The following is a 13,161-nucleotide window of genomic DNA, read 5'->3' on the forward strand; positions in this document are numbered from 1 at the left end:
ATAGCTCACACCTGCTTCTCCACACCTAGCACTGCTAATAGAACTTAAACCACCCATTATGTGCAGTGGAAAAGCAGCAATTAAAGCCACTAAGCTTTGCCTAAGTATTTCACCTCCCTTCAGTGCTTTTAAGGTTAGAAAGGTTGTTTATGATGACGAAAGTGACTTCTTTATTTGTGTGAGCTCCTGTTTATCCATGCAAGAGCACCTTCAGATGGGGAGCTGATGGAAAGCACTGTGGGGTGTGCAGGAGCTTCTCAAAGAGGCAGTGGAGATGTATGGCTGGGGTGGGAGAGTCTTGCCTCATCACTAAAAACTGACAAAAGTTGTTTTTCTCTAGGAGTGGGAAGATGAGTTTGATAGTGGGATGGAGTGCACCTTTAGCAAGTCTGTTGATGACACCAAGCTAAGTGGTGTGGTCTCTACTAGACCAAGAAAGTTGGGATTGCTCAACCTGGAGAAGAGGAGGCTCCAGAGAGATCTACTTGAGGCTTTTCAGGACTTAAAAGGTGCTAATCAGAAAGAGGAGGAGGAGGAGGGGCCTCATCAGAAGTGTAGGGTCAGGATGAGGGGTAATAGTTTACAAATTGAAGGGGAGGAGATTTAGATCAGGTATGGGGATCAAATCCTTTACTGCAAGGGTGCTGAAACATGGGAAGAGAAATTATCACAGTATCACCAAGGTTGGAATCATAGAATCAAGAGACCTCATAGATCATCAAGTCCAACCCTTTACCACAGAGCTCAAGGCTAGACCATGGCACCAAGTGCCATTACGGATGCCCCATCCCTGGAAACATCAGGGTTGGATGGGCAGGGCTGAGCAGTTTGCTCTAGCCAAAGATGGCTGTGGCAGACCGTTAGAACTAAACAAGCTGTAAGGTCCCTCCCAACTCAACCTGTTTAGTGATTTCAGCTGTGTCAGGGTTAGAAAGGAGATGATAATGTGTGGTGCTGTTTCAACAGGTGTGCCTGGTTTGTCAAATGAGTATTTTGAAGCACCTGGCTGAAGAAAAACAAGCTGCTGGTGGCCAGGTGGGCTTGTGGCTGTAGATGAGGTCTTCTGTGTGGGAGAAGGAGCAAGACTGAGAAGGCAGTGGTGGTCTGCAAGGATTAGCTGGGGAGACGTTCACAGGGAGCCTAGCCTATGGTAGCAGCTCTGTTCAGGAATGAGGAGCCCGGACAATCTGAGGTAAGCTACGCCAGGGGAGATTTAGGCTGGAGGTGAGGAGAAAGTTCTTCACTGAGAGAGTCATTGGACACTGGAATGGCTGCCCGGGGAGGTGGTGGAGTCGCTGTCCCTGGAGCTGTTCAAGGCAGGACTGGACGTGGCACTTGGTGCCATGGTCTGGCCTTGAGCTCTGTGGTAAAGGGTTGGACTTGATGATCTGTGAGGTCTCCTCCAACCCTGATGATACTGTGACACTGTGAAGTTTAAAATCCTGCCACCCAGCCTGAGGGAGATGGTGGTGCAGAAAGTCTGGGTGCAGCCAGCGCTCGTCGGCCTGGGGTAGCAGATCTGTAGAGGGCTGGCAGCTGCGCAGCTGGGCTAGCGGCTCTCCAGGCCCTGTGGAAGGGTCTAGAAGTGGCCGCGGGCGCTTGGCGTGGCCGCGCTATGCTCATAGCTCGATGGTGAGCTCCAGCACCTCGGCTTCCCCCGGGGCCCGGGAGTGGTGGGTTCGGGGGTGTGCGGGGGCTGTCCCCCTGGTTTGGTGGCAAACGTGGCTTCCTCTGGGTGTTACCGTGGAAGTGGGGGGGACACAGACACCCCTGCGGCTCGGGGGAGCGGGGTGAGCGCCCTCGAGAGGCTCCTTCCCCTCGACCAAGCCCGTTCCCTCCTCGCATTTCCTTCCCGGCCCTCGCCACCCGGCTGCCGCCGCCGTCCCCGGGGCAGGCGCGGAGCAGGGGGCGGGCGGTGCCGCGCAGGCTGCCGGCGGTGGGGGCAGAGCGGGACCGGCTCCGGCTTCTCACCGCACTGGCGGAGCGAAGCTTCCCTCCGCGCTCTCGGTGTCAGTCAGGCCAGGCACCGTCTGCAGCAAAGCGCCGAGAAAGTTTTGCGTTTTAACTTTATTTTCCTTTAAATTTGATTATTACTTTCGGGCAGCTCCCGGGCGCGGCGAACAGCAGCCGGCGCCGGGCGGGCCCCGACGGGACCGGGGCTGGGCTGCGGGGGATGCCCGGTAGCGGAGCAGCGACAGCGGGGCCCGTACCGGGCCTCGGCGGGCACCCCCCGCGCCCCGCTGCCCGCGGGCGCCCGCCAGCCCCCGGGGCCTGGCCCGGGGCGGACCCCGCCGCCCTCTGAGCGCTCCGCCGCTGCCGCCGGGCCCGGGGCCGGGGGGTCCTGGGCCGGGGCAGGCGGGGAGCGCTCCCCGGGCAGGAGCCGGGACGGCGGCGGGAGGCAGGTCCCGGGGGCGGCTGGAGCCGTGCATGGCAGGGGCACCCCCGGCGCCTGCTGGTTTTAAGTTATAAGTTGGACTTTGCTGTCGGAAGATTCGGCACCCGTCGTCGCTTTTAGAAAAACTACCGAGGGCTTTGCTTTTTTTTTTGGTGGGTGTTGGGGTTTCTTTGGGGGGTTTTGTTTTTTTTGTTTTGTTTTTTTTTGACATTTCAACTTCAAGACGCTCAACAGAGAATCTCCGGGACCGTGTCAGTGCTCGGCGGCGAGGCCATGCGGTGAGGTAAGATCGGGACGGGGAGCAGGACCGGGACGGTGGCAGCTCTGCTGCGCGCTGCCCCGGTGCGGGCTGCGGGGCTGGTTGTGGCGCAGCGGCGTTCCCGGAGCCAGGACCCTGAGGGCAGAGGGTTCTGTCACTTTTCTTTGTATTCTTAGCTGCTTAATGTCCCCGAGCAAGCGCAGGTACCTGCGGGATAGACCTTCCCTAGCCCCCGGTAAAAGCACAAAATTCAGATTAGCCTGCAAAAAAAAACAACCCGATTGTGTCGCAGAAAACGGGACTCTGTGGTGGTGGTTTTGGGGGTTTGTTTCTTTGGGTTAGCTTCTTTGTTTTCTTTGAGCTGCTGAGGAAGTACCACCTTGAAGTTGAACTTCCTACTGTGAACCCGATTCTGGTCTGAGACCAAACCCGTCTCGGTTTATATCAGACAGGTTTGATTTTCCAGTCGGAATGCTGTGCTGATACTGGGGGCTGGGGAGGGTCTAGCCCCGGGTACCTGTGCCGGGCGAGACACTTCCCAAGCGATAATACAGGGAGGAGTGATGGAACCCTCTGCCCTCGGGGTCCTCTCTATCTCTCTCTCTCTTTTTATCGCAGTTCACACTCGTGCGAACTGGCTATTAACAAGGTCACTGCTGCCCCAGCCCGGTTCGATGGATATTTGAGTCCTGGGAAGTATTTCTTTGGACTGCAGTGAATGGTTTTGGATTGGGAGGGCTCAATCATGACCGGTGTGAGTAGTTATGGGGAAACTAATGGGGCAACCTCGGTGAGAAAGTCTTAGTCATCTGTTTACAGAGCCTGCTTAGAGGGTTCCTGCTTGGTGCCGCGCTGATCTCCACCTCTGTGGTTCTGCTTCACACCTGAAAGTTTATTAGCTGAGACGTTTCAAAATCCAGGGATTATTAGCTGATAGAACCTCCCTGCTCCTCCCTTTTATTATCAGACGGGGCACAGCGCTTTCCCCGGGTGACGCCAGCTCTGCCTGCGCTGCACAGGTCCCATCACACGGGGATTAAGGTCGTGCTGCTCAGGGCTTATCGGAACCTCGCTCTGCATCCAGTGAGCTGGATCCAAACGCACTGTAACTGTCTAAATCAAATATTTATGGAATGCTGCTCACTCCCTCCGTGGTATCTTCACTACGGAAAAGACAAGTGCCAAATTTATGGCCGTTGAAGTAAGTTAAGTTGTCCTGCTCCAGATTGATGCTTTGCTGGAGGCGATGCAGAGTGGCATTGGGGCTGCCCTGCTGATGGGATGGTTCATAGAGGTGGCATTTGGTCCCTGATTCACCAAGTGACCAGGCAGAGGCTGGGAGTGCTGAATTTCTTTTCCATGCTGTAGTGTGGGTTCTCCTCACACCTTTATGCACAGCTGGAGTTAATAAGATAACACAGAACTGTTTTTGTTTGGAAGAAACCTTCTAAGGTCATAAAATCCAGCCGTTAACCTGGCACTGTAAGGTCACCACTAAATGGTGTCCACATCTATGTGGCTTTGAAACCCCTCCAGGGATAGGGACTCCACCACTGGCCTGGGCAGCCTGGGCTGGGCCTTGACCACCTTTTTTTGGGACGAAATTATTCCTCATGTCCAACTTAATTCTCCCCTGGGGCAACTTGAGGTCATTCCCTCTTGTCCTAAAATTTGCATGCATTCCTCTAAGAGAGGAGTTATATGTTGAGAGGAAAAACCTCATGTTGTCCTGTGCCACCAGTGGCATGAGGTGGTCCAAGTGGAGAAGCTGCTTAAGGGAGGAGAAAGAAGCAGGTGTATTGCCTGTATGTGTGTGAGGAAGGGAAGTAGTCTCCTTTGCCAGACTCCCCTGCTTTAAGTGGGAAGCACTGGGGAAGGGTCTGCCTTGAGTACATGAGTCTGGGAACTGGAGTTCCTAATCCTGCATACTTGAGTCACAAATGTAGTAGGTTGGCTTTTCTGGCCCTTTGTTCCATTTTTGGTTCTTCCCATACCTGTTACAAATGTTATTTCTTCACATCCTGTTCCTCAAGCCCTAGGAGCCTCCTGCCCTCTCCACCACTCTTACCGCTCCTTTTCCTGAGCTCTAATTACTCTCAACCATCCTGTTCAGTGGTTTTAAATTCTTTTCAGCTTGCAGGCTCACGTGAAATTTTCAGGTGAAGCACAAGGATAGGTTTTGCTTTTGGATATACCTTTGTAAGACCTCTCAGAAGTAGTTTGGGGAATCCCAAGGATGAGCTGAAAACCACTGCAGCTAATTACTGCTACCTCATTATGCTTGGAGCAGTTACATGAGTAACTGCTGGAGTTACCTGGCTGCTTTTTTTGTGTCTTGGGATCTCAAAGATTTCCCCAAATCTCTGCAATAAAAAGAAGCTTTCCATAAATGGGACTGGCATTGAGGTGGAAGAGAGCGGATGTAGAAATGGGTATTAGGAAGAAATTCTTTGAGGGTGGTGAGGTACAGGAAGGCCTGGTTGCCCAGGGAGCTTGTGGATGCCTCCTGTCTGGTAGCATTCAGTGACAGGTTGGAGGAGGCTGTGAGCAGCCTGGCTTAGTGGAAAGTGTCCCTGCCATGTAGTAACTAGAGGATCTTTGAGGTTCCTTCCAACCCTAACTGTTCTGTGATAAATGGGTAAAAAAGAGGAGAACTAGGAGCAAACCAAATACCTTGGGATGATAGGTGCTGCTCCCACCCTGGGCTTCCCCCCAAGCCAGGCTCCTTCCAGCACCACGACCCAGTGATGTGAACACGTATCTGTCCCAGCAGCCTCTTGCCAGCTGTATTTCCAGGGATGAGCATCACCAGCTTGGGTTTGTATGGGGCTTTTTTAAGTGCAGATTTGTTGCATTTGGCCTTTTTGCGTCAGACAGACAATGGATGTCTGTGGCAAGAGGTTATTTCTGGGTTTGGTGCTGACATGAGGACACGGTGTTAATTTTCCCTTCACTGAGAGATTTATTGACGTTTTCTTTATCTGTGTGATCAGACCCAGGAATCTAAGTTGTCATTTGCCAGAAGGGGGCATTTTGCTAACAGCATAAAGAGTTTTGGTAGCAGGGAGACTCACAGGTTGCATTGGGTTGGAAGAGACCCTGGAACCTCATCTTGTCCAACCCCCCTGCATCGAGCAAGGATGGCTCCACCTAGGTCAGGATGTCCAGGTCCACATCAGGTCTGATCTTGGCTTGGTAATTAAGTGATGTTCATCTGGAAATCACAGCCTTTTGGGAAAGAGTTCCCTGGTGCCTCAGTGGTGAAACAAAACCATTGTGCACCTGCATGCTGGTGAATGGATTTTGGGGTGTTGAGTGCAGGGAGAGTAGTTTTCTGTCTGCTGCAGACTGTGGTCGTTGAAATTAGAAGGCTTCTTTTTCACAGAATTCCAGCATGCTGGGGCATGGAAGGGACCTCTGGAGATCACCTAGTCCAACTCCTTGCTAAAGCAGGGTCACCTACATCAGTTTGCTCAGGATCAGAATGGCCAGGAGGATTTGGAGTCTCTGCAGAGAAGGAGACTCCACAACCTATCTGGGTAGCCTGCTCCAGGGCTCCAGCACCCTCACACCAAAGAGGTTTGTCCTTACATTCAGGTGGAAAAGAAGCCACTCAGGAATGTGCTTTCCAGCTCTCTACTAGTTAAATGCCATTTGTTGCAGTAGATTGAGCTCCAGGAGCTTCATGCTGCTCTGGTTCTTGCATGTGGTTTCTCTTCTTTTCCTCTTTGGAGAAAGGGTATCACCCTGTCTGGAGCCTGCAGCCTCTGGTCCTCCTCCTTCATCCTCAGAGGAGGGATTCCTCACTGTCTTGCCTTGCTCCCTGTCACAGGAGACAGTCCTCTACAAGCTCCTTCCTAGGGGCTGCAGTTCTTCAAGAGCTTCTCTGCTGAGGGTGCCTTCCATGGGTGTAGGCTTTCAGTAACTGACTGCTCCAGCGTGGATCCGCCATGGAATCACACATACTGCTAGCAAACTTGCACTGACATGAGCTGCTCTCTCCATGGGACCAGAGGTCCTACCAGGATCCTTCTCTAGCATGGGATTTCCCATGTGACCACAGCCTCCTTTGGGTGCATCCACTTTCTTCAGCATGGGATCCTGCAGGAGCTGCAGGTGGAGATCTGCTCTGCCATGAACATCTATGGGTTGCAGGAAAACAGCCTACCTCCCCACAGCCTTCACCACAGGCTGCAGGGGAATCTCTAATTCAATGCCTGGAGCCCATTAGGCAGATAAGTACCTTCAGGGCTAAAAATAACTCTCAAAAGTGATTTTTGCCACTCTTTGAAAAGAGGTATAGAAAGCTGAAAGACACCAACATTTGATGACAGGTGTTACAAGCAGAGATGGAGAGATGGTAATGAGACATAGAAAGATGTTTGCTGTGGGAAATTGGTTCCCCACCCTCTGTTGCATGCTGAATGTTTCATCTCCTCCAGCTGAGAAGGGTTGGAGATCTGTAGAGAGGTGGTGGAGTCTCCTCCTCTGGAGACTTTCAGGACCCGTCTGTATGCATTCCTGTATGTCCTCTGCTAGATAATGTCCTGCTCTGGCAGGGGGGTTGGGCTCGAAGATCTCCAAAGGTCCATTCCAACCTCTAATGTCCTGCGATCCCTGGAGTGAGGAGGGACAGCAGCAGGGCTCAGGCCTGTGATATTTGCAGCTTCAAGGTCTTGTATGGTGCTGTCAGGTGGAAAGGCAGCAAGCTCTTGAGCTTGGAGAAGGATGCTGGTGGTATCACTGCTGAGTACACTGGTTGGTCCTTTCCTGTTTGACTGTTAACTCTCACCATCTCTCAAATGCTGGAGCCCAGTGCAGCTGTGGAGTACCCAGTTCCTGTTTTGCTGTAGGAACTTCTCATTTGCTTGTCTTTGTGTCTGGGGCTGCAGTCCGTTTTGACCCCTCATTCTTAGTAGAAGCTCCCACATGCCAGCACTGGAGTGTTTTGAATGCAGTCACTCCTTTTTGGTGCCTGATGCAGTGCCAGTGGTTACTCTTTCCTTGCTGGGACCCGTGCCATCTTGTGGACCAGTTGCTTTATAGTGAGAGATGCCCTGGGCCAGCCCTGCTGCTGAGCTTCCCACACTGCAAGAGCGATGACACTGACCCCAGCCAAGCTGAGATCGAAGCCTTCCGTGTCGGCCCCTTCTGGTGTGGAGTTTTCACGAGGGCTGGCAGGGTAGTGAAATATCCGTGAGAGAAAGCTGCATCCAGATGTTGCAAAAGCCTTGCTGTGATAATTAATTATCCACAGCCGTTCCTGAGCTGGCCAGCTTCTGTTTCAAGCCACTGGTGTGGTTTTTGCTTCCTTCCCAGGCTGGACTTGGTCATCGTGCATTGCTTGTTGTCAAAAACCTGTCCCCAGGAGCTTGAAGGAGCTGCCCTGGTGCTCTGCAAAGTGGCTGCTCTCGTGGCAGCCCTTTCCCATGGTGTTTTGGCCTGGGAGCTGGCTTGCACGGCTGCACAGGAAGTTCTGGTTGCACCATTATTACGGAGCCTATTGTCTGGGGTAAGGGCAGGATTCAGGCTTGCTCACATCCTAAAGTGTTTCGCTCTGTTTAAAAGGATGTTGTGGAGTATCCAGGGCTGCCAGCAGGGAGGCAAAGATCAGAGCTGGAGTTCACTCTTAGCCCAGATCCCTGTGTTTCTGCTAAATTTGCTGCTTGTTATTTTATTAGAATCGTCAGAGTTAAGGAAAAATCGGAGTGAAAGCAGAGTCAGGATGTGATCCCTCAGCAGGGTTTGCTGCTTCTCACTTCTCCATAGAGGGTGACTACCAGGAGGATGGAGACTCCCTTTCTACAAGGAGTCAGGTGTAAAAAGACAAGGGGTAATAGGTGCAAGTTACTGCTGGGGAGCTTCCATTTGGACTCCAGAAGAAAATGTTTCCTCGTGAGAACAGTTAGACGTTGGAATCATCTCCCAAGGGAAGCAGTGGATTCCCCCACACTGGTCAGTGTTAAGGCTCAGCTTGGCAGTGTGCTGGGCCAGCTCATTTCAGCTACACTATCACCTAGAATAGTTGGACTATCCTTGGAGTCCCTCCTAAGCTGGCATTCTGTGATTGTGATCCTATGTAGAGTCATACAATAGTAGGAGTTGGAAGGGACCTTCAGAGATCAAGTCCAATCACCTGGCCAGAGCAGGATCACCCAGGAGTGATCTCACTTCTGCTTGTGGGTGATGCATTTAGTGATGCAGAATCAGCTATCCTGCTGCCACAAATCCAGCTGAGCTCTTAAACTACTGTCTGTAAGCACAGATCTTGTGAAGAGCAGCTGAGGGAAGTGGGGTTGTTCAGTCTGGAGAAAAGGATGATGCAGGGAGACCACCTGGCTCTGTGCAACTCCCTGGAAGGGGCTTGGAGCCAGGTGGGGGTCAGGCTCTTCTCTCAAGTAAGAAGTGATAGGACAAGAGAAAACATCCTGAAGTTGCCTCAGGGAGATTTAGGTTGGACACGAGGAACAATTACTTTTCCTTGAGGGCTATCAAGGCTGGGCCCAGGCTGCCAAGGGCAGTGGTGGAGTCTCTATCCGTGGAGGGGTTTCAAAGCCGTGGAGATGTGGTGCTGAGAGACATGGTTCAGAGGTGAGCTGGCAGTGCTGGGTTAATGGTTGGACTCCATGGTCTTACACACTGCCTTTAACATGCCAAAATGCATGGACTGGATCACACAAGGCAAACAGGCAGGCACAGCACGTGGCAGGCTGTGTTTTCATCGTGCCATGGTACCGTGGTGTGAGCAGGATGCCTGCTAACCTGCCTCTGTTCAGTATCTGAGCACTGGAGCTAATACTGGGCTGACTGCATTTGCCTTCTCCTTGGGTTTTCTTTCTATTTTTTCCCCTTAACTAATCTTTGTGGCTTAGATGGTTGGCAGTGATAGCTGTATTCCCAGGCTATCCCAGTTGCAAAACTCCCTTTCTCACCAGTGCAAACCACAAGTCCACTCTCACAGTGCTGTGTGCTATGTTTTGGCTGTGACTTGCCCTTAACAGAGGATTCAAAAGCTTTGCTGTCTGAATTTGAGCGTGGTTGCCCACCCCACGAGTTGCCTGCCTGAGCTTTCTGTGCCTCCCCTCACTGGGTTTGTCATTCTCTTGGCTGCCGTCCCAATAGTGGGAAACCGCCAAACTGGGGCAGGTGTAAAGAGTGAAGCCGCATGCGTGGCATTCCTCTGCTGCTGCACACTGAGGTGGAATTAAGTGTGGAATTCCCAGAGCTTTTGCAACCTCTGCATCCCAAGACATGAGCTTTTGCTGCTACAGTGGGGTCCCAGAGAGCCTGCACAGGCAGACAGTCTTTCCAGTAACCTGCCTGGTAATGGGAGGGAATTTGCTGCTAGAAGTCTTGGTCCTGGTGACACTTACAGTGTGTGTAGGTGAGGAGGTGAGTCCCCTCTGAGCTAGCATCAGGTGGTGAGGGTGTCATTTACCCCACTGCTCAGGTAGCAGGAGATGTGTGCCAGCTCCCTCACTGGTGTGGAAAGATGCTGGTAGCTTCCTAGAATAATTTGGTTGGAAGAGTCCACCTGTGGACTCAGCACTGCCAGGGCACCACTAAACCATGTCCCTCAGCACCACATCTCCATGGCTTTGAAAACCCTTCCAGAGATGGAGACTCCACCACTGGCCTGGGCAGCCAGGCCTTGACAACCCTCCCTAGGGGCAACTAGAGGCTGTTTCCTCTTGTCCCAGCACTTGTTTCTTGGGAGAAGGGAGCAGCCCCCAGCTGGATCCAGCCTCCTTCTGGGGAGTTGTAGACAGCCAGAAGGTCTCCCCTCAGCCTCCTTTTCTGCAGGCTGAAAACCTCCATTTTCCTCAGCTGCTCTTCTCAGGCCCTGTGCTTGCAGACTGTGGTTTGTGCTGAGGGGCTCAGCTGGCCGTGTGGGAGCAGGCTGGCAGATGCTGCTGCTTGCTGCCACAAGGAAGTGAACCAAAAGCCTTCTTTGAGGTCGCGGGGACGAGCGGCGCAAGGCACGTGCCTGGCAGAGGGACAGGGAGCCTGGCAGAGGGACAGGGAGCCTGGCAGGAGCTGTCCTGTGTCCCACATCTGAACAAGCCTCACTGGGAGCTGCTGTAGCTCATTTTCTCTTGCTGCTCCTCTTATGCCAGGCTGACGCAGGGCAGCAGCTGATGCTGTCCTAGTGAGACTGGGTTGATATTGTCTGCTAGAGGCCTCCTGTACACTTGGGGACTTGTTTGAGAGAACCATTAATGAGTTTAAAACTGCCTCATTTCACTCTGGGGTATGAGAAATGCCCTTTGTATGTGAGAACAATGGCACCGATGTGAGCGGCTGCCCTCGGCTCGGGGTTGTGTGGCTGGAGTGGTGTGAAGTGGCACATCCAGCTGGAGCAGTCGCGGGGCCTCTGGGCTCTCAGCTTCAGCCTCATGGTTGATGTTGGCCTTCACCATGGCAGTGCTTGTCCTCTGTCCCTGCTTGTGTAAGCAATGGACAATTCCTCTCTACAACTCCCTGAAAGGAGGCTGGAGTGAGGTGAGGATTGGTCTCTTCTCTCTAGTATCAGGTTGGAAGGAGAGGAAATGACCTGAAACTGTACCGGGGAGGTTTAGGTTGGATATTAGGAAGAATTTCTTTCCTACAAGAGTGGTCAGGCATTGGAACAGGCTGCCCAGGGAGGTGGTGGAGTCCCCATCCTTGGAGGTGTTCATGGAGGTGTGTGGGCATGGCACTCTGGGTCATGGTTTAATAGCTGTAGCGGTGTTAGTTAGGATGATTGTTAGACATGATCTTGGAGGTCCTTTCCTGAAACAGTTTTGTGCTTCTATGAATACCATCACCTGGATGACTGGAGGGTGGCACCAGGGTCCTCTCTGAGCTTGGGCAGAAGGAAGAGAGCATCCACTGGATTTCTGAGCAGCACAAGGAGTTTGGTCTGGCACTGGAGTTCCCATCTCTCTTACTCTTGTATGGAGCTTCACAGTGTTCTTGCGCACAGAGCACATCCAAAGCCTCTGCTCTGCTCTGTGAGTTCTGCTGTGTAGACCACAGCTGTGAGAGCAGGTGAGCAACACTATCTCTCTGTGACCCTCTGCATCCACTTAGAGATAGTGGGGGAATGCCAGGAGAGGCAGGCCTCGAGGAGGTGGCCTCCAAACATGTGGGCTCCCCAGTAAGGGCAGCGCTGGCAGGCTGATGGGCAGGAGCTCAGCACAGCCACGGGGGCTAACGGCTGCGTGTCTTTTCCAGTGAGATTTTATAGAGCAGTGGCTGGTGAGTTTACTTTATGTCGTGTAAGTCCTGCCAAAACAATTTCTTCCTGTTATTGCTCCTCTGGTCTTAGCAGAGTGATAAGAGCCTCTTGTAGGGAGCTGGATTATCCCAGGGGCTCTCCTGCTCAGAGTCAGTTTTGAGCAGCTTTTCCCAAGGCAACTTTTCATTCACATAAAATGGTAGAGGCTGGAAGAGACCTCTGCTGATCATCTAGTCCAACCCCCCTGCTCAACCCTGATGAATTCCAAAGTTAGATGATAAAAAGAAGTGTGGCCTAAATAGGGTCTCTCCACAATCAAATAGAATCATAGAATGGTAGGGGCTGGAAGGGACCTCTGGAGATCAGCCCAACCTGCCTGCCAAAGCAGGGTCATCTAGGGCAGGTTGCACAGGAATGCATCCAGATGAGGCTTGAAAGTTCTCTGGAGAAGGAGACTCCTCAACCTGTCTGGGCAGCCTACTCCAGGGCTCTGTCACCCTCACAGCAAAGAGGTTTTTCCTCATGTTGAGGTGGAATCTCCTGTGTTCCAGCTGGTATGTGTTGCCCCTTGTCCTATCGTGGGACACCACTGGAAAGAGGCCAGCACCACCTTCTTGACACCCACTTTTCAAGTATTTATAAACATTGATAAGATCCTCTATCAGTCATCTCTCTTCCAGACTAAACAGCTCCAGGTCTCTCAGCCTGGGAAGGAAAAATATGGTAGATTGAGTTGATTTTAGAATCATAGCATCATCTAGGTAGGAAGAGACTTTTAAGATCCCCCCATTAACCCAGCACTGCCAGGTCACCACTAAACCATGTCCCTTAGCACCACCACATCTCCATAGCTTTGAGATCCTTCCAGGGATGGGGACTTGGGAGCATGGGAGGAAGGGGTGGGTTATATGGAAGCCCTGTGTGATCCAGACTGGTGAGTTTGTGCTCCTCACTACTCCTCTGATGGTAATCAGTGGGTTTTGCACGCGTAAAGCACCAGGGCAAAGACACTTAAGCCATCTCTAATAACTACGGGGAGTCTGTGTGGTTTCAGGTTTGACCTTTTGGAGTGATAATTACTCTCTAATCTTTCCAGCTTTGATTCCCGGAAAGCTGCACCTTTGTTTACAGCTGCAGTGTAAACATGTTCAATAAGGCAGAGTTGAGAACAGAAAGAAGTGTCTCTGGGGGGATAGATCTTCACTGAAGGATGCTGCAGGATGGCTCCATGGATCCATGCGGTGCTGTAAGCAGGAGACATGGACTTGATTGCTGGATACTTATTGT

The 13,161-nt window shown here is 52.2% G+C and overlaps 1 protein-coding gene across 3 annotated transcripts in view; it reads left to right on the top strand.

Moving 5' to 3' along the window:
- Window positions 1-1,080: 1,080 nt before the first annotated feature.
- ARHGEF9 (Cdc42 guanine nucleotide exchange factor 9) overlaps window positions 1,081-13,161 on the top strand; it is a 252,705-nt gene continuing 240,624 nt past the window's right edge. For all 3 annotated transcript variants that reach the window (XM_064159332.1, XM_064159333.1, XM_064159334.1), the window contains exon 1: window positions 1,081-1,192. The gene's annotated coding sequence lies outside the window, so the exon portion shown is untranslated. The remainder of the gene's footprint in view (window positions 1,193-13,161) is intronic.

This window comes from Pogoniulus pusillus, chromosome 19, assembly GCF_015220805.1.
Source record: "Pogoniulus pusillus isolate bPogPus1 chromosome 19, bPogPus1.pri, whole genome shotgun sequence".
Classification (NCBI taxonomy): Eukaryota; Metazoa; Chordata; class Aves; order Piciformes; family Lybiidae; genus Pogoniulus; species Pogoniulus pusillus.